The following is a 24,992-nucleotide window of genomic DNA, read 5'->3' as shown; positions in this document are numbered from 1 at the left end:
AAAGAATAAATAATAGCTCCAGCATGTTCCCACAAAACGCTTGTTGTTCTGTAAATTATGTCATCAGCACATTTATCTCAAATTAGAAATACGGCAGGGTTGACACAGCATTGCATCCCACTAATAATAATAAAAGGAACACCACACGTGGTTTGCATAGCTCCCAGTTGCTTTCAAAATGCTGCACACAAGCGCTTTATATGAGATGTAGTTGATTGTATATGATTTAAATCTGTAACCTTCATTCATTGCAGGCTGGCTTGTTCTCATTTGCCGCATTCACATTACATCTGCGTTAAAAGTGCACATCTGAGATAATAAACAAGTAGGAAAGGTATTCCTCATGAAAAATTATAGCACCTGCACTTCATGTCTTACAAATTAAGCACTGTGTAAAATGAAGGAACATGATTTAAAAAGGGCAAATGCAAAAGTGATTTATTTGAGAAAACAAATATCAAACATTCTGCTAAATGATCTGTAGAACTGGTATATGTGTGTCTCCATGCTAGGAACGAATTTTTTTTAGTTAAGTTTATTTGACAAAATGAAAAACGAAGTGTTACATTGAGTTTTAGATAGGCAATAAGTAGAAGCCCTTCCCCAAAATTCTGCAACTTAAAGGCCTTAGGCCTGAGTGAGAATGGGCGTTTTTGCAAGGTACATGGAAAATAGGTTACAGGTAAGTAATGAAAAGTTTTTGTATGTCACGTTGTGCCATGTTTTGTAGTCTGATAAAAAGGGTTAAAATTTATGTTGTATTATGAGAAATGTGTGTGTTGTGTATCTTTTCTGCTTCTTCCTACAGATAATTCATGGATTAATTCACAAGACACGTGAGTTGGCTGGTTGAAGAGAAATGTTTTTTTTTGCGTAATTTCTTTAAGAAAAAATGTGTGTGTTTATGTTTCATTTGTACATTTGGTCCACTGAAACGCGTTATTTGACACAGCGACATTATAGTTGACTGCAGGGTATCAATTACCTGATGCCCTGCTGTCAAAAGAAGGGCATGTGCCATGGTATTATGCATGACCGTTTATTCATATATGCTGTTTGTTTGTCTGGGCTGTTTTTCCTTGTGCTTGATATACAGCAAGTATATCTTATGGCTTAATGACGATATGCATTGTTTCACAATAAATTGGATGAATTTGTATTAAGATAAATTTCACAGATATGGATCTCATACTGTGAGCAGTAAGGCAGCAGTTTTTCCAGTGCACGCCTAAATTTGGCTGTAATAATTTTTTTAAGAAAACTAAAATGATATACTGGATCATAGATTGCCATCCGTTGTTAGTCACTTAACTGCCCTTTTTCCTTAAGGACAGGCAGCTCTGCATTTATGTATCCTTGATTGGGCCTAAGGATGGAATTATAGATCCGTGACTAAAGGTGGCCAAATTTTGATATCGCATTTTTTTTTGATCGCATTTTTTGATTCCTGAATAAGTTTATGGATTCATTTTTTTCCCTGAAGAGACAATTGAACATTAGTTAGAATTACCGTGTAGGGTATAGATTGTCAGCGGTAGAGTTAAAATTCTGTAACATTGGTCTTTTCATGTATCCCCGTGCTCTTGGTGCTGTGTCACATGCCTTAGGCCACCCAAGCAAACTCTTGTCCTTCCTATAGATTTTTCTTTTTGCTCCTTACCTGACCAATGTTGCATCATGTTTAGTTATTGAAGATTTTTAGTTGTGTCCTACTTCCATTTTCCCTTCTCCATCTTCCTTTCACCAGTCAACCCATTTATTATTATGGGTATATTGTTCATGTTCACACTTTTAGGCAGTGATGTATTAGGAACCCCCCTCATGCTACATACCATTCCCTTTTGTGTGACCAGACTGGTTCTCAAGAATTTTCTTTAGGCCCACTTCTAATGTCTTTTTAGACTGACTGTCAGGATAGTGATAGCCTGGTTAAATGACCCAATACAAGTTTTCCATCTCAATAGGAGATATCTCAAGTTTACATTCTTTTTAGTACGGCATATTTTTATGTCTATTTTTAATTTTTCAGTTCCCTTCTGTTTCTGCTGTTTCCATTTTTTAATAAGATGTGTTCTAATCATGCAGATACCAGGACTCTCTAGTTCTTGTCCTCTTGTCTGCACAGTTGATCATTAGCCTTTGTATTACATAGCGCACTTGATGCACATTGTTTTAAAAAGGGACTTTTCTTCATGTCCTTGATAATGTGTATTATGCCATTGCTCTATTTGAGATGTTCTAGATAAGGAGTTTAAGAACACCTAGGCTTCATCATTAAGGAGAATATGTATTTACCCCATTAAATAATGTATCCTATTAGATAATGCCACTGTATGAGGGCATCCATTTAGGTTGCCATGACGAATTGCCACTCCTTTGCAGATTGCAGGCCACTTGCTTGCAGCTCTCTTGTCAAAAAGCCAACCCATGAACTGTTTTTATATCTGACTTGAAGGAAACTAACAATTGTGTTACACTTGCTACATCACCAGGGTCCTGCTGGATCTTCCAGAGTCAAAGGAAGAGTGATTCCCTGCAGACCTGTGATCAACACTAAACCCACTCCCCATCAGTAAACATGGCAGGCGACTACAGACTTCTTGGCCCTGCAATTCCTGACAGCAATCAGCAGCATGAACAGCAATCAGCAGCGTGAACAGCAATCAGCAGCGTGGGCAGCGGTCATCAGCATGGACAGCGATCATCAGCGTGCCTCCAGTGGTACCTCCTAAGCAAGCCATTTGTTTCATCAGAAGGCGTTGTGAAAAGAAAAGAAAAAAAGGAGCTGATTTTCTGTTTTGCCTCAGAAGTTCAGTGCAAAGATGCGAAGGATCCCTGCTTTTGATGGCAGGACTGTCATCCACTTTGTGCAATTTGTTCAAACTGTCATGTGCTTGAACCTCTGACAGCGCGCGGTCCCCTGACCCCTTGGCCCGAGTTTTGGCCTCACCCACACCTCTTTTGCTTTGCACCAGCGGAACGGCGGTGCACCCAAGCATCCACGTTTGGAAAACGGCACTACATTCTGGTGCCCATGAGAGAGCAGCTTGAGCGTCCTCTGACACTAAATGATGAGTGTTGGAGTCTGAAAGTGCTGCTGACCTTGCTGATTTTGCTAAGTAGTGCTTGGATCTGCACGAGATGCTTTGTGCCCTTGATCAATGAACAGCACATCATTTGTAGTGTCTGCCACTAAGAAGAGACACTGGTGCATTGTTTTGAACATTGAGACTTTCGAGTGAGCTGTGAGTGTTTGCCCGGAGGGCACTCGTACTAAACAGTATTGTCTTCTCATGAAAAAGCCTGAATTGAAGAGGCCCAACGCGAAGAAGACACTGGAAGCGGATTTGATGGACAATAGAAGCCTGCAATGAGAGGCTTTGGCGGACTCTGGGTATTTTCTGTGAGCTTGCATAGAATTGGAGTTTGGAAACTAATTTTTGCTGCTTTGCTGGCATTTGTTTTAAAGTACTATTCTGTTTAGTAAAAGCAGAATGAAGTCTCTCTGTGGAAGTGTATCCCTTTTTCATCTGAGAGCATTGATCAGGAACGCCACTGTTTCACTTGAACATATAATAGATTACTGAAATGCATAGGAAGCTATATAAAATGTTATTAAATTCTAGGATTTGCTTTTTGTTTAGGATTGTGCAAGTATTTTGCATTTGACTTTTGTTTTTCTTTTTCTCTTGCTTTTTCTGAAATTGTATTATGGTTTTTTTGTTAAATTTTTGATTGGTTACCATTTGCCAGTTGCAGGGTCACGTAGGAGTACCAACGGTTCAGTTTGTGACCTGAGTAGTGGCAGTAGGCCTGCAGGACTTGCAGTGTCCCTATGACCTGCTAATAATCACAGCTGAAGTACTCTATCAAGATCGCGTGAGCGACATTAGAAAATGGAGATTGTATTGAGGAATGACGATAAAAAGCAAGAGATGAAAAACCAAAATTATAGAATATTGTTCTCTAAGAGTGGTATAGCTCTATCTATTTTAATACTTTTATGTATTTTATTGGCTACTATATTTTGGTTTGTTTCTTCTACACAATTGACATCTGCACCAACTTCCCAACATACTCTTTCTTTCTTCACTGTTTCTTCACATGACTTTCATGTTTTACCTGAACATACATTGGTTAGGCCAGAGTTTACTGATAGACCCTTCTGTACAGCTTCTACATCAACACTAGAACACCACTAATTGTTGGGTGGGTGATCTTATACCACATACTACAGATAGAGGTGTTCACTATTTGGTCCTGCCATATATGGCCTTTGTACCACTACGTGTGTAAGAAGACTTGTCCCGAGAGAGTTGCTAAGTAGTAAAATAATACTACAGCAACCCCTTTGATGATCTTATAAGTATAGACCTAGATTCAGACTGACATGGGTTTGGGTTATTGCCTATTATAAAGGGCAAAAGGGGCGTCTGTGGTTCTGAAAATTCCGGACCCTGCCATAATGGTGTACCAAGGCCTAAACACTCGTGCAGAAAATATCATCATACCACGACGAATTTGGTATCAATAAGACCGGTAATGATCAGGACATTATGCCTGTGTATTTTCATCACGATACAATGATGCATGCAGGAGTTATTGGCAAATTCATTCTGAGCCCACAGGCTCTAGGTTGTGAACAAGCGTCCATTTTAGTTGTTGCCCTTTACATAGGCATATACATGAGCCAATGATTCTTAAAGGACACGTATTCCTTAGCTTGAGTTCTTCCTGACTCCCATTTGACCTGAACAGGCTGAATCTGCCTACGTGATGTTGGCCTCACCAAACCAGTCCATGCCCTCTAGTCAATCTATATTAAAGATCTGAGCAACTTGTTGTGTACATTGGCCTGAGCAAGATTAGAAGGCCGAATACAGTAGCCATGCCTGTTTATGACCCACAAGCATCCCTTATCCTACATTTCTATCTTCCACACCTGGCTCTGTTTCTCTGCTTCTGGGCTTTTACAATGGGGAGGTGACTGTTTATATGATGGGGAGGAAACCAGTTCTATTGTGTGCTCAACCGGGCCTACACAGGAAAATATGTGAAGTTTGACATATGTTCATGATGGAAGATGGGTTGGTCAGTTTGGGCAAGTAGAATGGAATTCATAATTATAGCCTGCTTTGTTATGGTACCATGGGAGCGACCTACAATGATGTGTTTCACAGCAAGAATGTGAGCCTAGGGGCAAACTTTTTGTATAAAAGGCCTGCCTGAGAAAGCTCAGGCAGGCTCCCTCTTTCAATTGTAAAACTACGGTTGGACGACGAAGCCTCATAATTAATTGTAATAAAGATGTCTTTTAATTTTACAGATTGGCTGTCAATTCCTATGCTGCTTTATTATGCAAACTGCTGGATAGATCCCTGGTGGGGAGAGTGAGTCATTTTCCACTTTTCTTCAGCGTGGGGAGAATCAGTTGCTGCTGTTTTGTTTCTTGTGAATAGTCAGTGGGTATTTCCTCTGTTGTGATGCTATTTCTAATTGAACCAATCTGAACCTACTCGAGAGGTCGGTCGATCTAACACTGTCTTAGAGAGATGAGGCTAGGATGTGTTCTTTGCAGATAAAAACAGTTCACAAGATGAGTTTGTCTCCACTGCTAACCTGGAAAGAGAAGGGGCACCCTAGCCTGTGGTACAGGTAAGTCAAGTCAAGTCAAACAAGCTTTATTCGACGGTTGTCATAAAAGCATCTAATACAATACAATTCATTGAGAAATAAAACAATAAATAAGGTTAAAATTACAATCTCGTAAAAAGATTCTCTTAATATATATATAATGTAATTTGGGTACTAAAGTGAATACATAGGGTACATAAATGTATTGGTTTGCCTGTAGGGGGGTTGCCGTTTTAACAGTTTGCTTCTTATAGCCCATGCCCACCCTAAAAACTTTGCCACAGCAATAAACACAGTTTGGTTAGTACATGTACAAATTATTCTGACAACCACCATCCCACTCCTAGTACCCAGTAATTTACACATAGGAGTTAACCATGTCCTACGAGGTGCTGCGTACACAGGGCAAACAAATAATAGATGGTCAACAGTTTCCCTAGGGGCCAGGCAAACGGGACAGGCAACCTTACTCCCACTAGACCAACGATTAGTAAACACTCGAACTGGTAGACTTCTGATTCTAAGTTGGAAATAAAGCTTTCGGTCTAGGGGTTTTGTAATAACATCCCAGAAATCTTCAAGACACACCTCATCTTTAAGAGTCAGGAAGGTACCAGTCAATTTAAGTGGAGCAGAATTCCTGTAGACTTTCGAAGCAACTGCCTCCCAGTACAGTCTTTTTAAAACTTTTTTAGGAGGAAACCTTGTATTTACAGGGTCTTCCCACATTTCATTCAGACCCAAGTTCATTAATACCTCACCAATCTTACATAACCACTTGATCTTATGAAAAGTGTCACAGTTGATTACATCCATACGCCCACTAGGAAATACTTTCAATTCAGGTGTTAACCATAACCGCCTCCAGTATAAAACTGGGTGCAGGGAAGCAATTGGGCTTAGTCGCAGGTCATAAAACAAAGGACACATTGGAGTGCTCTGGGGTAACTTAATAAGATTTCTTAAGAATAGGTTTTCAATAATAATAATAATAATAATAGGGACATTTATAAAGCGCTGAGTTACGCGCACCGGCGTGTCCACGCGCTGAAGAAAAGTGGGAGAGGCGGCAAGCAGGGAACACAGCTGCCGAGCATGAAGTTACTTAACATAGAGGTGTGTTTTTAATTTCGCACGGAACCTCGTTTCCTCAGGTTCCAGGCGCAAGTCCACTGGGAGTTTATTCCAGTAGTTTGCCGCTAGGCACCTGAAGGACCTGCCTCCCATGCGAGCTTTCTTCACCCTGGGGATCCTCAGCAGACCCCCACCCGCGGAACTAAGCGCTCGAGCAGGTTCGTAAACTTCAATCAGTTTCCTCAAAGGTTGAGGAGCCTTGCCATTCAGGATCCGGTGACAGGTACAGAGGGCTTTATATTTCACTCTGCTCCTCACAGGAAGCCAGTGTAACTTCTGCAGGGTCACCTTCGAAGGCGCCCTTTTGGGCAGCCTGAGGATCAATCGTGCTGCCGCATTTTGCAGCACTTGGAGGCGTGCCATGCTTTTCTCTGGTGCCCCCAGGTACAACAGGTTCCCGTAATCCAACCTGGCGGTCACCAAAGCATGTACCAGGGTCTGACGGGCTTCAATCGGGAGAAGGTCCAGGACTTTCCTCAATCTTTTCAGAACCCCAAAGCATACTCCAACCACTCGGTTGATCTGGGGCCCGAAAGTGAGACCCGCATCGAACCATACCCCCAGGTTTCTTGCCTCCTGACAGGGGGTGGGAGTTGGTCCTAAACAGGATGGCCACCATGCCGACGACCAGGCAGACTGGGCTCTCCCTACCACCACCACCTCTGTCTTGCTGCCATTGAGTTTCAGACAATTGATGGCCATCCACTCGGCAAGTTCTTTCATGCACGACCGGAAGCCATCTGCAGCAAGACAGGGCGCGTGCGATAGGGAGATAACCAGTTGCGTATCATCGGCATACGAAACCAGTTGGAGTCCATGACTCTCCACAATAGAGGCTACAGGCGCGACATACATATTAAAAAGGGTCGGACTCAAGGACGAGCCCTGAGGTACGCCTTGGCCCAGATGTACTCCTTTAGAATAGCAGTCGCCCTGCCTCACACGAAAACTTCTCCCCGTGAGGAAGGCCTGGATCCATCTCAGCGCGGTGTTAGCGATACCGCCTCTGTTCAGACACTGTAGCAAGGTGGTATGTGCTACAGTGTCGAACGCCGCGCTGAGGTCAAGCAAGATCAGGGCCATAGTTTGGCCTTCATCTACGCCCTGTCTCAGATGTTCTGTAGCCATAAGAAGGGCGGACTCAGTAGAGTGGCGTGGTCTAAAGCCAAACTGCGTGGCGTGGAGCAATCCCGCCTCCTCCACATGCTTCATGATTTGGGTATTTACCACCTTCTCCGCCACTTTGGACAGAAAAGGCAGGAGTGAGATGGGCCTCAGATTTTCTAATACCTCAAAACCAATGTGGGGTTTCTTCCGGAGCGGGAGCACCACTGCCTGTTTCCATCCCTCAGGCAGCATTCCCGATCTAAAGGAAGTGTCCAGGACATGCCTTATGTAGGGCTCTAATACTTCCAGGCTGTCCCCCAAACGTTTGGGGGACACCGGGTCCAGAGGGGAGCCCGATTTAACAGAGAGGCATACCCTGACTAGATCCTCAGGAGGGAGGGTACTAAAGTTAGTAAGAAGCCAGAGGATGACAACTTCATTAGGTTCTCAAACCCCCAGATCTCCACCCCATATAATGTGGAACTGACAACTTTGCCATTATACACTTTTAAGGCCGGAGCTATTGGCTTAGTAAGGGACCTGGAGTGTTCCCGGCTCAAAGCTCCAGCGAAGCTGGCGGTGTTTAAGGGTCGCCAGCTCCGTCTCTTGCTTCCAGGAAAGGTCATGTTGAATACAAACACCCATATAGTTAAAGGCTTGGACATTCTCGAGTGGCAATTTATTCATAATTACAGACCCCTTGATAGATTTTGGTTAGTTAAAACACATACATTTTGACTTTAAAACATTCACTTCCAACCCTCGGGTGGAACAAAGTTTTCAAACGCCTTTTATAATCCACTCGGGGGTTTTGCAACAATCAGACAATCATTGGCAAACATTAAAATGGGAAGTTTTGATCCTGCAAGGGAAGGGGCATCGATATTTGATTCAATCAACATTTTTGCCACGTCGTTTATATACATGGAAAATAGGGTTGGGGCAAGGACACAGCTTTGCCTAACCCCTCTTTCGACAGGAAACTGGGAGGTAACATTTCCTGGCCGCCCTCATCTAATCTGAGCAAAATTCTGCTCGTGTAACCTAATGATTAGGGCAAGTAGGGGGCATTCCCATGTCTTTAAGGATGTGCCACAAGGTAGGACGAGGTACAAGATCAAATGCTGCCCTAAAATCAATAAAGGCAGCATATAGACTACCCCCACCTATTTGCACAGTCTTCCAGTACAACATAGCAAAATGAAGCACTTGGTCGACTGTGCTGATCGAGGCTCTAAATCCTACCTGAAGATGGGATAGAATATTCTGATCCTGTTCCCACTCTATAATCTTATTTAAGATTATCCTACCCAAGACTTTTTGCATAGTGTCAATCAAGCTGATTGGACGGTAATTACAGGGTAGGGATTTGTCCCCCTTTTTGAATACGGGTATGATTTCAGCCCTGTTCCAAGATTGGGGAATAGGGGCTTCTTAAATCTATAAAAAAGGATTCATGAATCTTTGTACTCCTCTCTAGAGCTAGAACCGAATCCCCTTCACTGACTTGCTTTCCCAAATCAATCGTAGCTTGTAATAGCTTGTTTGATATAAAATCAGTATGCTCCTGGCACTCAACGACTTTGGCCCATCGGACATAGCGCGTGTCATTGGAAATATCTATGTTAATGGGTGAGTCTTGTCCCTCGCCCCTAGCATCGGTAGGTAGCTCCCAATAGGTCAAGGACATGCATAATGGGTTGTGATCACTCTCAACCCTTTCCACTATCAACATATCCACCAGATGTTTCCATAGTCTCAGACTTATATAATATAATCTAAGACTTATAGGATATAATCGATTCTGCTTACACGAGGGCCACTCCTGAAGGTAGTGGCCCTTAACTTGTCATGCAAGGGCCTGCCATTGGTTGCTCTAAACCCTCTGTTCAAACAGGATCAATTTAACTGGATTGAGAGTTCAGTCCACCTTCTAACTGGGTCTAAATCAAGCTCGGAACACCCCACTCTCTATCTTCCTTGTCCATGACATTCCAATCCACGCCTAACAAGGGCTCAAAAGTCGTATTAAAATCACCACGTAGGATAATGTTTGAGTGCTGGGAATAACATTCAATACATTCATCCAGGTGGGCTAAAACGTCAGAATTCTTACCCCCTGTACTTCGTGCATACAAGTTATAGATATGAACTGATTTTCCGCTTCTAAACTTGAGAGTGAGAATCTGGATATCCCTATGGTTAGAGGGATGGGGCTTAATAATAGCATCAAGATCCTGGCTAACCCAGATCGATAGGCCACCTGATGGGCGTCCTCTTCCTCCCTTTTCTGCTTGAACGCTATAATTCAGGTACCCTGAGAATGGAGTGGTTCTAACAACCAGATTTCTTGAAATAGACATATTTCTTGTTGATTGATAAATGAAACCCATTCTGGTGATTCTGCTTTAGGTTTCAGGCCAGCCACATTCCAGGATAAAATTGAACAGGATTTGCCAGGCCCAGATGGTAAACTAGCACTTGGGTTGAAACTAATATTCGTATCTAACGTAGAATTAATCGAATCTACAGAAGTATTCAGAGATGTTGATATTAAGGGGGGACCCAAGATCGTTACTTCAGGCTTGGGTAACTTTTCCCTAGCCAGGCCACCTGGACCACCTGGATGGACTGCTTTGTTCAGTAATCAATCATTACAGTCCAACCCAGAACATACCTCTATGTTCCCTCTTGGTCGATTTTCGAAGTGCATTAGCCATTTCTGTGGGGGAGAGGATCTCATCTGTATTCTAAAATAGTCGGGGGAACAACTCCTGAACTCCAAGTGGATTCGATTTTCTGACAACTTGGTGTTCTTAAATGATACCTCAATACAGTCGGCTAAGTCCCCGGGAGATGAGAGCCGCTTTGAACAAAGGATATCGTCCCTGATTACAGATCTACAACCACGTGTCTTATCGAATGGATTGCTTTATTTGTTAAAGATTCATTGGACTCCAGGGCCTTTCCAGAGCTCAGTTTGGGGACATTAATCAAATAGACCGCTGATGTGTTTATTAAGTTCAGATTGGGATTAGGATCGAGAGTACTCCATTCTTCGGGAGGCTAGCGGCACTCTGTTGCTTAATAAAAACACCCTTTGGTATAGAGCCGCCACCCTTCTTCCCTTGATGATTCCCCCCCACAAATGGAAGTGTTTGCCTTGGACCGTGGGCGGATTGATGTATGTGGGGTGCAGCCTTCGCTGTTTTGCTCACCTCACTATATGTAGTTTTTGGGAGAGCTAGGGAGCTTTGCTTACCAGGGGGACGGGCGCTACTTTTTACAGTTTTGCTTGCCTGAGTTCTATTTCCTCAATATCCTTTTGTAGTTGTTACACAAGACAAGCAGGAGGCCAAAACCGGGTCTGCCATGCCTTGGGTTACTACATCAGCAAGTTTGTCTAGTTTAACTTGCATAGCGTCAATTAATTTACACAGCTATTTAACTACTAAGGATAGTGGATTAGTAGTTGCTTCTATTTGTGCAAGAATACCTGGAATAGCTTGCAACTGTAATTCATCCACACCTCGGGAGTTACCTCCCAGGGGAGCTTCTAGAACAGAATTAAGGTCACAGTTGTCTATTTGTGCCAGAACTGCAAATTTGTTTTTGCACAGCAAGACTGGTGATATAGGCAAACTGGTAGTCAAGGGGGTGGGGTGGTTCTGAGCTAGCTCTATACCTGAGATTTTACATATATTTCCCCCTTCAATAGCTGGAAAATTAGGACTACCACCCACATTGGGTTTACTCAAGAACATTTCAGGAATTACAGGTACACTCCTCCTAGTCCCTTTCCCGTCATTACTTTCAATCCTGCCTCCATCCCCATAGTTCTTCCCACTTAGAGGGGGTTTCACAGTCAAAAGTTTCTCGCATTCCTCAATCAGGTTGTCGATCTGATCCATCACACAATTTCTCCCAGCATGAACTATAGATGACTTTGGGGGGATTGGCTTAATTTTTTAGATTTTTTTCCACTCCTTTGAATATTGTTTGCAACCTCTGCAATTTTCCTATTCCCCATAGTTTATATAATTTTGGCACGAGTCAAAATGCAAAAGGTGGAAACACAGTACCTTAGGGTGTAAATCAAATGGGGTGGCCCGGCCCGTCCTCCTTCGGCCTCCGACGACCTCAGACAGCCCGCCCTTTGCCTGAGCTACGCCCGGCGCGCGTCCCGTGAGCGGGAGAAGCTAGTTTCTTAAATGCTTATTGTGACGTGATGTCGTGGGCAGGAGGGCTGGACGGAGGGACTGCCGTTTCACGCTGGGCCCCGCTGGTTCCTGGGCCGTGTAGGACCGGTGCTCACTCTGCCCCCTGCACACCGAGTGAAGCGTCTCCCGCGGAGCGGGAGACGCGAACAGTATTTAAAGCGCCTGGAGGTTAGAAGGGCTGGAGGGAGGGACTGCCGTTTCACGCTGGGCCCCGCTGGTTCCTGGGCCGTGTAGTGCTGGTGCTCACTCTGCCCCCTGCACACCAAGTGAATCGTCTCCCCTGTGGTACAGGTAAGTTTGTGATCTCAACTGTGAATATGATAAGTTGATTATATTGGCTATATGAAGATTCATGTTATCACAGATTTCTGGATAAAGACGCTAAAGGAACAAACACACTGCTGAAATGCACACAAGGTCACTGGTGACATTTTCTCATGGTCCATTACGCAGCTGTAGTGAAGAATATGCACTAGTGATTACCAAACATTGTAGCACTTATTAATTAACCAGTAGAAAATACTCCTGGTAGGTAGACTTTTTCTGCAAAACTGTGGACTCTTCTTCAATAAACGGGCAGGTGAGATTTTATTCTGTCCCAGTCACTCACAGAGCTACTGACACACCCACACTGACACTCACACACCTACTGACACATCCATTTGTATTTGGTATTTCTTAAGTGCGTATATCACCCATAGATCTCATAGCGCTAGCTGATACTTGAAAAACCAGAAGAATCGGGGCAGCAGAGCTAAAAAAAACAGGTTTTGAGGGCTTTGCGGAATTTCTTGTGATCGGTTTCCAGTCGGAGATGTAGAGGCAGTGCATTCCATATTTCAGGAGCAATTCTGGAAAAGGATCCATTCTGCCCCCTCACATACACTCACAGACCCACACAGTCACTGAGACACCCACTCAAACACCCATACAGTTACTCACACACCTAATCACTGACCCACACAGCCACTCACACATCCACTCACATACCCATAGAGCCACTCACGCACCCACATAACCACTCACACACCCACTCACAGATCCATACAGCCACTCACACACCCACTAACACACCCATGCAGCCACTTATTTACCCAGTTACAGATCCATACTGCCACTCATATACCTAATGACCAACCTGTACAACCACTCGCACACCCGCTCTCAAAGGTTAAAGGTTACAGTTAGGAAATTATATATAAAAAAACCTTAGAAATTCACTAATAGAACCTAGGGTTACATGGACATTATATTTAGGAAAGAACATAAAAATCCTTACAATTGCACTAAAAAAATAGGTTACAGGGAAATTACTGTTAGGAAATAGAATTTTCTTTTAATCGAAATTCACTGAAAAAACAAAGGTTACAGGGATATTATAGTTAGGCTCAGATTTCACTCCTACATAACCAGTGAAATTCAGCAGTTATAGTTACTTGAGCTAACTATTACTTATGTCCCCACAATGCACTGCTTCTGACCTCACATATTACATCACTCAGCGAGTGATGACACTGATGAGATCTCAAATGACATCACTGATGCCATCTATCACATAACTACTCACACACCCACTCACATCAGCATGGAACCTCTCATACACCCACTCCTATCTCCACACAAGCAGTCAAATACCTATCCACAGACCCATACATCTACTCACACACCCACTCACTCATTGATACAGCCACATATGCACCCACTCACTCGCCCATACAGCCACTTACACAGCTAGTCATACTGTCGCACACACTTATACACCTACTCACACATGCAGTTACTCACCCATAGAGGCACTCACACACATACTCAATGCATCCATACAACCACCCAGACAACCACTCACACCCCACAACCACTTACACACCCTCTCACACATGCACTAAGAAACCCATACAACTCACACACCCACTATACCCCATAAACCCTCACACATCCATACATCTACTCACACACCCAGTCACACCCCCTATAACCACTTACACCCCCAGTTACAAACCCATAAAGCCACTCACACAACCATACAACCATATACACAACCACTCATACACCCAGACAACCACTCACACACCACTCAAACACACATAAAATCACTCACATACCCACTCACACACCCAAACAGACACCCACACAGTCACTAACACCCCCACACAGCTACTCAGGCACCCACTCACTCACCCATACAGCCACTCATGCACACACTCACATACCCATATAGCCACTCAGACACCCACTCACACTGATAGATACAGTCACACAGCCACTCAGATGACATATGCTAAACATAGTATCAATCATTAGTCGTACACCTAGTATAATATTTTTACTTCTGTAGTAGGTTAGTGTATATGTTGAACACTCATCAACTTACAAAACACTTACACTCACTTGATGATCATGTAATTTGAAATGCCATCTGTGATGTCACTGACCATGTCATGAGTGATGCAATATGTGAGGACATAAGCAGTGAATTGAGGGAGCGTACATTATAGATAGCTCCGGTAATTATCACTGCTGAATCTCACTGGTTTTGAACAAGTGAATTCTGAGTGTCACAATTGTGGCCCTGTAACTTTTGTCTTTTTTCATTGAAAAGATCCAGAAATCTTGCCTGCTATTATGCTGCTGCATTCAACGGGGGTGGCACATAGTATTGGGAGTGAACCAAATCAAGTATTCCACACTGACGTTCAGAATTGAAACGAATGTACGTTCATTCAAAGCTGGATACCAAAAGAGTTTATTTTGAAAAGGGAATCAGCATATGCAGCGCTCTTCAGCCTTCGTGGATGGCTCACGCATACAAGTTTGTGCAAAGCACCAACTTGAAAGTTGTCATCATTCCTGTGAATGCGGCCGCCATCTTAGTGCAACAACGTTGCAAAGAAACTGCATTGCACATACAGATGTGAATACACAGTGCATAAAAAATTAATACATTCACTAAATAATGAAATATATGTAAATGCAAAAACAATTAGCCAACTTAGGACAACACAACTGCTAATTACAGAAAATAAACATAGATCTTATGAGTGTTGGTGAAACCATAGTTCCGACTCTTATGCCGACTCTTATGCCTTAATAATGGCATATGAAAAGTTTCACTTGGGTGTGTCTCATGACATAGAACATGTCAAAAATTTACATTTTCCAGAGAGTAACGCTCGACTGGGCAAAGGTTCTTTACCCCATAACACATAAATTAAAATTAGTTCACATATTGCCCATTCTTGTACCTTAAAGTAAGCATATTAAAAAGTTTCACATGGGCATCACCCATGGTATTGAACAAGAATTTCCCACAGAATAACTCCTCAGTGGGCAAAGACTGTATATGTCATGAATCACACAACACCATTCATTCACATGTTGCCCAAGTGGGCTAATTATCACATTAGCCATCTCGTTAGCTAAATCCCTAGGGCACAGGAGTAAAAGTTTTATGATGTGAATCACCAATTCTTCTGCAGAAGAGTAGGGTAGGGTGAACACCTGGACAACCTCTTACCATGCAAGCATTGCCAGGTTTAGGGAGTCCCTTCCTCTCCTCCTGAAATAAAAGAGAGCAGAAAGAAATATTAAAATGCAGTCTAACACATATCATTCAATTTAAAGAAAATGTGCTTCAAACCTAAAGGGCTAACAGGTTAACACCAAAAGAGAATTCAGTCTAGATGAATATATAACTCTTCATCAGACTTTAAACCACTGGTGATTTTGAGTTCAAGTCAATTATGTAACAGGATGCCTGCTTCCTTAGCTTGAGGATTCTATCACCTCCCCGTGAGTCCATCACAACCTTTTTTGCACAGTAGAATCTGAGGTGGTTTCAATCATTGAAATGGTGTTGTTTGAAATTTCTCACCACAGGGCAATGTTTGTCATGGTTAGAGATGGCATGCGCATGTTCCAATACTCTGTTGCGTACTGACTGGAAAGTAATGCCCACGTATCTAAGGCCACATGATACTCCTACACATAAATAACACAGCTTCTGCTACGCGTTAGAAATTATTAGATGTTTCAGGTTGTCTGGTGTGTGGCACTTCATAAGCTTTTTGATTCGTGTTGCTGGAGCAAGTCTTACAACTACCGCAGATAGTGAGGTTGAGACTTTGTTCATTGATATCTTTAGCAATAGTAGTAATATCACTGCAAAACACAGTGTCCCTCAGTGGCCTATTTCTACGATAGGTGATGGCAGGTTTTTACTCCACTGCATTACCAATAGTTGTATCACAACCGAGTAGGTTCTATAGAAATCATTTGCAATATTTTTATCTGGAAAACAATTTGCAAATCACCCTGAAATCTTTTTGTTTTCAAGACCCTATTTAAAAAAAAAACTTCAGTATACTGTTATTCTTACATGATATCACTTCTTCACAGTTCAAATACATCTACTTCAAGCTATGGAAATAAATTTGATCAATTGTATAAATCCTAATAATATCCTCTAAGAGTTCTCTCCATAAGCCTTGTTCGGCGATTTTTCAGGACTGCAGAACAGTTGAAATAAATAACTAATAATTTGACAATAGGCCAGAAAAATTATCCCAGTGAGCCAGAATTATTAATGCTGTATAGTACGAAAGGTATGTTTGCTACAGAAACCTTTAAAAACGAGTACATGTCTCTCTTACCCTGTGCATTAACAAATTGCAATAACCCAATGCCTATGGACTTCATTTTAAAGATCTGTAATTTATCTTGATGAGCCCAAGAGAGAATATTTGAAATATTCACTCCCAGTCAACTGTACTATTTTACTAGCTCTAATCGTATTTATATGAGATAATGGTAAGAAAGAGATAATTTCTTTTAAATGTACATGAGAAGAGTCGTCCTCCTGTGGTGTGTTATATGTTGAAACGGAATCAATGCATTGTTTGGGCATTTTTGTGTAATAGTCCTGTGCCCCTTGTGAATATGTGGCTCCCATATATTTCTAACATGCAGAAAATATTGTAATCCACTTGTGGAGAGTTTATAGCAGTAATAATAGCAGACAACTGTGGCCAGTAAAAGCTTTGCATCAATGGGTGTCCTGTGTATCTTTGGGGAAAATCACAGTCTAGAAGGGAAGCATGTAAAGCTCAAGTAAGTCGCCAGACAGTCCAGACACATCAAACACACAGCAGGTAAGTACTACCTTCTTTCATCTCCAAACTCCTGCAGATTCTACAATGACTATCTGCAACTCTTCTTTTAAAGACTCTACCAGCTAGTGCTAGGAGGCTCTACCACCAAATCTGTAAAAGAATTCTCACACTATGTCCGACTAAGCCTATTAGACTGCTAATGCCACAGAGCATGGCAGTGTCTGCGTGTTGGCAAACCTTTTCCACCAGTAAACTCAGGAACACAGTGAGAATGTTAAGCGTATCATGCAACTGGAAAGAGTACAATATTACATTTCCTCTTCGCACTATCCCAGCCTAATCCACCTACAATTGTCCTCTCTTAGTGGACCTCTGTTCTGTGGCAGTACATAGGAACAGAGAGTCTTGAGGGTCTATTCATTGTTTTCTTGGAGATGATGGCAAAGTGGCAGATTACAACATTTTTTTGCGACCCGAATTCTCTCGCGACCGAAAATTGGCTTGCCCCATGCAAAAAAACTATTTGGCGAGTCTGTAACCTATTCCAACTCACAAAATATGATTTGTGACTCGCTATTAGGAAGGGGCGTGCCATGGGCGTCCCTTCCTAATAGCGAGTCTAACAGCAAGGTATGTTTGTTTTGCGAACGCATTTGCGGTCGCAAAAAACTCGCAGTTTACCACCTACTTCAAGGCAGTGGTCCCAGGGACCACTGTCTGCCCTTAAAAAAATGAAACTGAAAAGTTTCATTTTTCTTTTTTAAATGCATCCCCTTTCACTTTAAGGAAAACGGGCTGCATTTTTTTTAAAAAAACTGCTTTATTAAAAAAGCAATCACATACATCGTGGTCTCTTGACCCCAGCACAGCCACGGCCCGTGGAGGGCGTTTCGGTGGGGAGGAGAGGCAGGGCGGGGGAGGGGCATGGTGGGGGGTGCTAAAAACTGGAGTATGGATAATTTAAGGTAAGTAAACAATTTAATTAATAAAACGAATTTCAATGCGATGCAGGGTGCGCTACGAAATTCCCGCCTCTCCGCCCCACCGAAACCCCCTCCACGGGCCGTGGTTGCCCCAGCAGGCCACCATCCCTGGGAGTGCTAGCCATTCCCAATGGAGTCGCAAATTGCACCTGGCTAATGAATATTAATGAGGCATGCAATTTGCAACCCCATTAGGAATCAGAAACAGTGTCTGAGACACTATTGTACATTCGATTTTGTGAGTTGAAAATTGCGAGTCGCAATTCAACACAATTTGCGACTCACAAAATGGAATGGTCGTACATCTAGACCAAAGAGTTCAGACATCCTTAATGCTTGCAGCCAAGGCCATGCAGATATTTTTTCACCTCTGCACTTTTGTGTGTGGTTCTGCTAATAGGGGGCGTTGCAGATGGCTTCATGGAAGCCAACTGAAAATATTAAATTATGTTTTCCCGTGCAAAGATGAGAAGTCCCTTGTAATCCGTTTAAATGGAAGTAAAGAAATATATTTATTCTTTCATAATTATACATTGCCTTTGGGTATCCTTTATAATTCAGGTTTCAGATTTAGAGATATGATCCCACTGTCTGCAATACCATATGCAACTGTTAATCATCTGTTTTATATTGAGGGGAAAGTACTATCTCATCGATTTGACAGAACGATGTTTCATTTCCAAGCTGGCACAGTAAGGGGACAGCAGCCATCTCCAGTGTGTCTTAACATGGTACACAGTTGACAATACTGGGGACTTCCAAAAGACCTTTAGTCAACCAATAGTGTACCTATCTATAGCAATACTCTAAAGCCTGAGTAACTTGACATTAAGAAAGGCTAGACCTGCTGTACAATGAGGTGCTCGAGGCGGCAGGCTATTGTTCTCACCAGACTACAAAGGAATGAGGGATGTTTCTTAGGTCTAAGAATCCAGCAGAATAAACCTGGACTTGAAATTAAAAGGCAAACATGTTAGAGGCAAGCCTACAGGCTGAAGAAATTTCACACAGTATCACATTTTCTTAGAATTATAATTCTATTTATTTGATTGAGTAAATGAATTTGCTAATTTGGTATGTAGGATTTAGAAGCAACACCTACAATTTGATTATTTTTATTTTTTATTTACACATATGAAAAGCTTCCTTTCCCGGTGCAAAACACCTGTAAGCTGAATATAATTTTGGATTAAACATGCTAAATTGAACCCGAGGTACAGGAATGTATTGGTATTTTGAATGTGTGCCCACAATAGGTGTGCCCATTCATAGTGGCCATGGCAGGATTTAGGAACATGCTTCTTTGCAATCACTTGACAACCTACAGTGTATTCATCTTAATGTACTCAGCATGCCATAAGGACCAGAGACAGAACTAACAAGAATTCATGTTATTTGTTCAGCAGCTTGGCTGTGGACAGACTGTAGCAGGCCAGGTGACTGAATCTACACTAGGTTCTGCATGGCTAAGATCAGACTGTAGAAGACCTTGAGGAGGATGTATGACGTTACAAAGCATACTTTTACAACGCATACCTTTACAACGCATTTTTTACACCGCAACATCCTTTACAACGCATTCCATTACAATGCACACCTTTACAACACATCTTTTAAAACTACCTTTACAACGCATTCCATTACAACGCATACTATCTTTACAACGCATACCATTACAACGCATACCTGTTTGGTAAGTATTGGATAGTGTAGGGGTAAAATTTACTATTCTAACTCCAGGGGGGTGCCACAGTAGGGTAAGTGTTGGATATTGTAGGGGTAAAAATTACTATTCTAACTCCAGGGGGTGCAACAGTAGGGTAAGTGTTGGATAGTGTAGGGGTAAAAATTAATATTCTAACTCCAGGGGGTGCAACAGTAGGGTAAGTGTTGGATATTGTAACTATTCGTTGTAATGGTATGCGTTGTAATGACTGCGTTGTAATAACATGCATTGTAGTGGTATGCGTTGTAGTGACATGCGTTGTAATTATTGCGTTGTAATGGCATGCGCTGAAATGGATGTTGCGGTGTAAAAGTTTCGTTGTAAAGGTAGTGCATTGTAAAAGTTGCGTTGTAAAGGTTGTTTCCCCCATGAGGAAAATAAGCCACTTCCCACAAGCAGGACCATCAGAAGGGGAAGCATCTGGTGCTGTTTACCCCAGACCCAGTTATTTTCAGGGCCTCATACTTTCACTTATAAACGTATTTATAGATCACCAAAGAAACATTGATGAAGGTGGCAAAGGCCTGATCAAATGAAGTCTGAAGTCTGTGCCCAGAAAGGCCTCGTATTCAACCAGCTGTTGCTCAGCATTGGTCCAGATGATGCCTTCTATGTTCGGACTTAGAGATTTTTCTGGAAAGCAGATCTCCATTAGTGGGGCAAACCAGCAAGCTGAGGCTGACCAGCGATTCGAAGTCCATGGTTTTACCTTGAGCGGTAAATACAGCCTTTGCTGGTTCTCCCGGCAGAAAATTGGCAAACATTTTCTATGTCCCAGCTTTTTCAGTGCAGAAAGGAGGAGTACATTTTAACAGCAGCATGGGGGCCAGTGCCACGACCTGGGGCAGGCATGACATTTGTAACCAGGGCCTAACAAATGTATCTTGAATGCCTGCTCTACCAGAATATGACTATTTGCACTGCCATGTCTCAGAGTTGACTACTTGGAGCCCAAGGGTCATATTACAAATAGGGTGCACTGTCCTGTTTGTGCAGTGGTACATCTTCAAAAAGCCCAGGTGTCAGTGCACTCTACTACTGGTAAAGCTCTTGGCTAGGTAGCTGCAAATTTGCACTGCTTTGGGGGAATGCATTAGTGAAAGACAGAGCAGCTGTTTGAAGCAGCCACTCTGTCACTCACCTTGCAGACGACACCCATATGCACTTCATAGCGGGGACAGAGACTCCCTGCACGCAGGTGCAATGAATGACTTCACCTACTTCCAAGGGTTGCGTCTATGGGATTGCTATCAAGAGACATACTGCCCTTGTGCCAGTTGTTGGCATATCATGATGGACTCTTGGCCTCTGCAACTATGGTAATATGACATGGGTACAGAAGCAAAGTGTTTCCCTTATTACCTCCTTGCACTGTGTTTACCATAATTAATTACATAATGAGACCACCACACCTCACTAACATACCCTACATTTTTCAATGTAAGCCTCACCCAATCTTACCACTTCCGGTTTTATTTGTGACTTCCAGACACCCAGGAGGTCGCACCGTAGTTGCAACTGCAGTGTTGTTTATTTACTAATTTAATTTATTTCAAGGAAGTCTGACTTTTGTTATCCCTAGGTCCAGGTGAGCTGATGGGTTGCTGCAGGAAGTCAGCATAGCTTGCCCTTCTTTAACCTCTTATGGAACGCTCTTACCGCACTTACTATATGCACCCACTCGGATAGTGCTGAACACTGTCTATTGGGATTATAATATGTTTTTGCTCCCCTATTGTTCAACCTTTACTCCGCCGATCTGGGAAGATCCATGGAGAAAAGCAGTCTCCTCCCGCCAAAACTGGGCCTCAAAAAAACGAACCTGCACATTCTGCAATACCCTGATGACATTGTTCTAAGGGACCAGGCACAATCTGGCCTCCAAAGAACCTTGAGCACGCTCCACAAATATAACACTGCTAACGCTCTAAAAAATTAACCAGGATAAGACCATTGTCTTGATTTTCGGATGTTGCAGGAAAAAGAAAGTTTAACGTGGAACATTGGCCCTGCAAAGATCAAAACAACATCAAAATACAAGTACCTGGAGGTCTAGTTTAGCGAGTCTTCCAGATCATCAATCCACTTGGCCGCCTTGAAATAGAGCGGTACAAAAGGGGGTGGTGATGGATGGAGCATCTGAATCAATCAAACAATCACACCCAGTCAAAAGATCTGGGTTTAATCCGTCACCGTTCTTTAGCCCACTCTGCCACTCCAGTTCAGACACGGCTATATGCAAATCAGTCTGACCCTGTGCCTCGTGGGAACAGTCCAGCCCGAACTGCCAAGCCATGTCTTCCCTGGGCCGGAAACAAGCTTCAGAGGACCGGTTTCTGGCATTTCAGCTGTCTTCAGCCTGGCTTGCTTGAATCCAGTGGCAAAGTGAGCAAGGGACTCACGTCTGAGCATACCCTGCCACACTTATGGCGGCCAAAAGTGGTACAAAAGGGGGCGGTGATGAACGGAGCATCTGAATCAATCAAACACTCACATCCAGTCAAAAGATCTGGGTTTAATCCATCACCGTTCTTTAGCCCACTCTGCCACCCCAGTTCAGACATGGCTATATGCAAATCAGTCTGACCCTGTGCCTCATGGGAACAGTCCAGCCCGAACCGCCAAGCCATGTCTTCCCTGGGCCGGAAACAAGCTGCCGAGGACCGGTTTATGGCATTCCAGCCGTCTTCAGCCCGCCTTCCTTGAATCCAGTGGCAAAGTGAGCAAGGGACTCACGTCTGAGCATACCCTGCCACACTTATAGCGGCCAAAAGCGGTACAAAAAGGGGTGGTGATTGGCGGAGCATCTGAATCAATCAAACACTCACACCCAGTCAAAAGATCTGGGTTTAATCCATCACCGTTCTTTAGCCCACTCTGCCACCCCAGTTCAGACATGGCTATATGCAAATCAGTCTGACCCTGTGCCTCATGGGAACAGTCCAGCCCGAACTGCCAAGCCATGTCTTCCCTGGACCGGAAACAAGCTTCCGAGGACCGGTTTCTGGCATTCCAGCCGTCTTCAGCCCGGCTTGCTTGAATCCAGTGGAAAAGTGAGCATGGGACTCACGTCTGAGCATACCCTGCCACACTTATGGCGGCCAAAAGCGTTACAAAAGGGGGTGTTGATGGACGGACCATCTGAATCAATCAAACACTCACACCCAGTCAAAAGATCTGGGTTTAATCCATCACCATTCTTTAGCCCACTCTGCCACCCCAGTTCAGACATGGCTATATGCAAATCAGTATGACCCTGAGCCTCATGGGAATAGTCCAGCCCGAACTGCCAAGCCATGTCTTCCGTGGACCGGAAACAAGCTTCCAAGGACCGGTTTCTGGCATTCCAGCAGTCTTCAGCTGAAGACGGCTGGAATGCCAGAAACTGGTCCTCGCAAGCTTGTTTTCGGTCCAGAGTGGGCTAAAGAACGGTGATGGATTAAACCCAGATCTTTTGACTGGGTGTGAGTGTTTGATTGATTCAGATGCTCCATCCATCACCACCCCCTTTTGTACCGCTTTTGGCCGCCATAAGTGTGGCAGGCTATGCTCAGACGTGAGTCCCTTGCTCACTTTGCCACTGGTTTCAAGGAAGGCTGGCTGAAGACGGCTGGAATGCCATCAACTGGTCCTCGGAAGCTTGTTTCCGGTTCAGGGAAGACATGGCTTGGCAGTTCGGGCTGGACTGTTCCCATGAGGCACAGGGTCAGACTGATTTGCATATAGCCATGTCTGAACTGGGGTGACAGAGTGGGCTAAAGAATGGTGATGGATTAAACGCAGATCTTTTGACTGGGTGTGAGTGTTTGATTGATTCAGATGCTCCGTCCATCACCACCCCTTTTGTACCGCCTTGAAATAGAGAGCTGGAGCAATAACATACTGCCTGACCCGACTCAACCAGTCACTGAATAATCCTTCTGCCGAACCCATTCTGAAGGTGATTAAAGCCACTCTTCTCCCTGCCTTAAGTTATGGGGATCAGGCCTTTCCTAGCACATGCTTGGCCAGTCTCGACCACTTCCAGGTTTCCATTTATGAAAAATCTCCCATCTCTGGAATTACATCCACAGGGCAAGACTACAACTGGAGCTGGGCCTTCAAAGAAAATCTTTTTTCTGTGAGGCTGACACCCTGAAATACTTTTTAGGGACATTAAAAGCCGCAGACAACACCCTTTAAGCCCGGTTAAAAGAAACTCTTGCCAGCTCTGGGAATTCATGGAACGGTCAAATTGTAAAGGCCATAAGAACGCTACACATCGAAGAATCTTCGCTAACCGCATACACTATTCCATACACAGTCTGGAAAAGGGTTAACAACAAGCAGGTCAGACAATCTTCCTACCAGATGGACATCCATGTCCTAAAAACAACAACTATCCTGCTTTCCTTGAATAACTCATACCTCCTTGGTGTACCTCAATCTTACCTTCTGAAAAGTCTGAACGCAGTAGCCCGGAATCATATAATATTCGTGCGTTTCTTAGGTTTGTGCTCCACTACCTTCAACCAATGGGCTCCAACAAGTGAGGACTAGGGGTCCTGCAGACTGTGCAACTACAGGTCTGAATCATGGTAGCATCTTCTGTGCTGTTATACCGCCCTTGACGCTCCCAGAAGATTTCTTTTAAAACCCTTAAATTTAAAAAGGGGCATCAGTACATGTTGGGAGGCATCAGACCTCTGCTTTACTTCCCTAGACAATCAAGTGCTTGCAAGTTCTGGAAAATATGTGAGACTCTTGAACAATCTGTTTTTACCCTCTCCAGCCCCCGCCCTTCCAGTTCCACCCCCCAAAAAACTTATCACTGACTTTTTTCGCCCTCTGTCCTAGCATCCCTGCACCAAAGTAACTACAAGACTGCCTCGTCAGTAATATGTATACAAACTTACATTTGATAGGTTTTTTTGTTTTTGCTTTTAACGTGGTAACAGCGCTATGATGACATTTTATTGCAATGGTTTTAATTAACAGTCCTAATTTAATAAACTAAACTAAACTATTGGGCTTATATCCTGGACCTAAAAGTTTTAATGTTGTGGCATGATTCGCTGATCTGGCACTCTTATTAACGAAG

The sequence above is a fragment of the Lissotriton vulgaris genome, chromosome 3_2 (genome assembly GCF_964263255.1).
Source record: "Lissotriton vulgaris chromosome 3_2, aLisVul1.2, whole genome shotgun sequence".
Classification (NCBI taxonomy): domain Eukaryota; kingdom Metazoa; phylum Chordata; class Amphibia; order Caudata; family Salamandridae; genus Lissotriton; species Lissotriton vulgaris.
The sequence above is the reverse complement of the archived record's forward strand: the minus strand, read 5'-3'. Positions refer to the sequence as shown.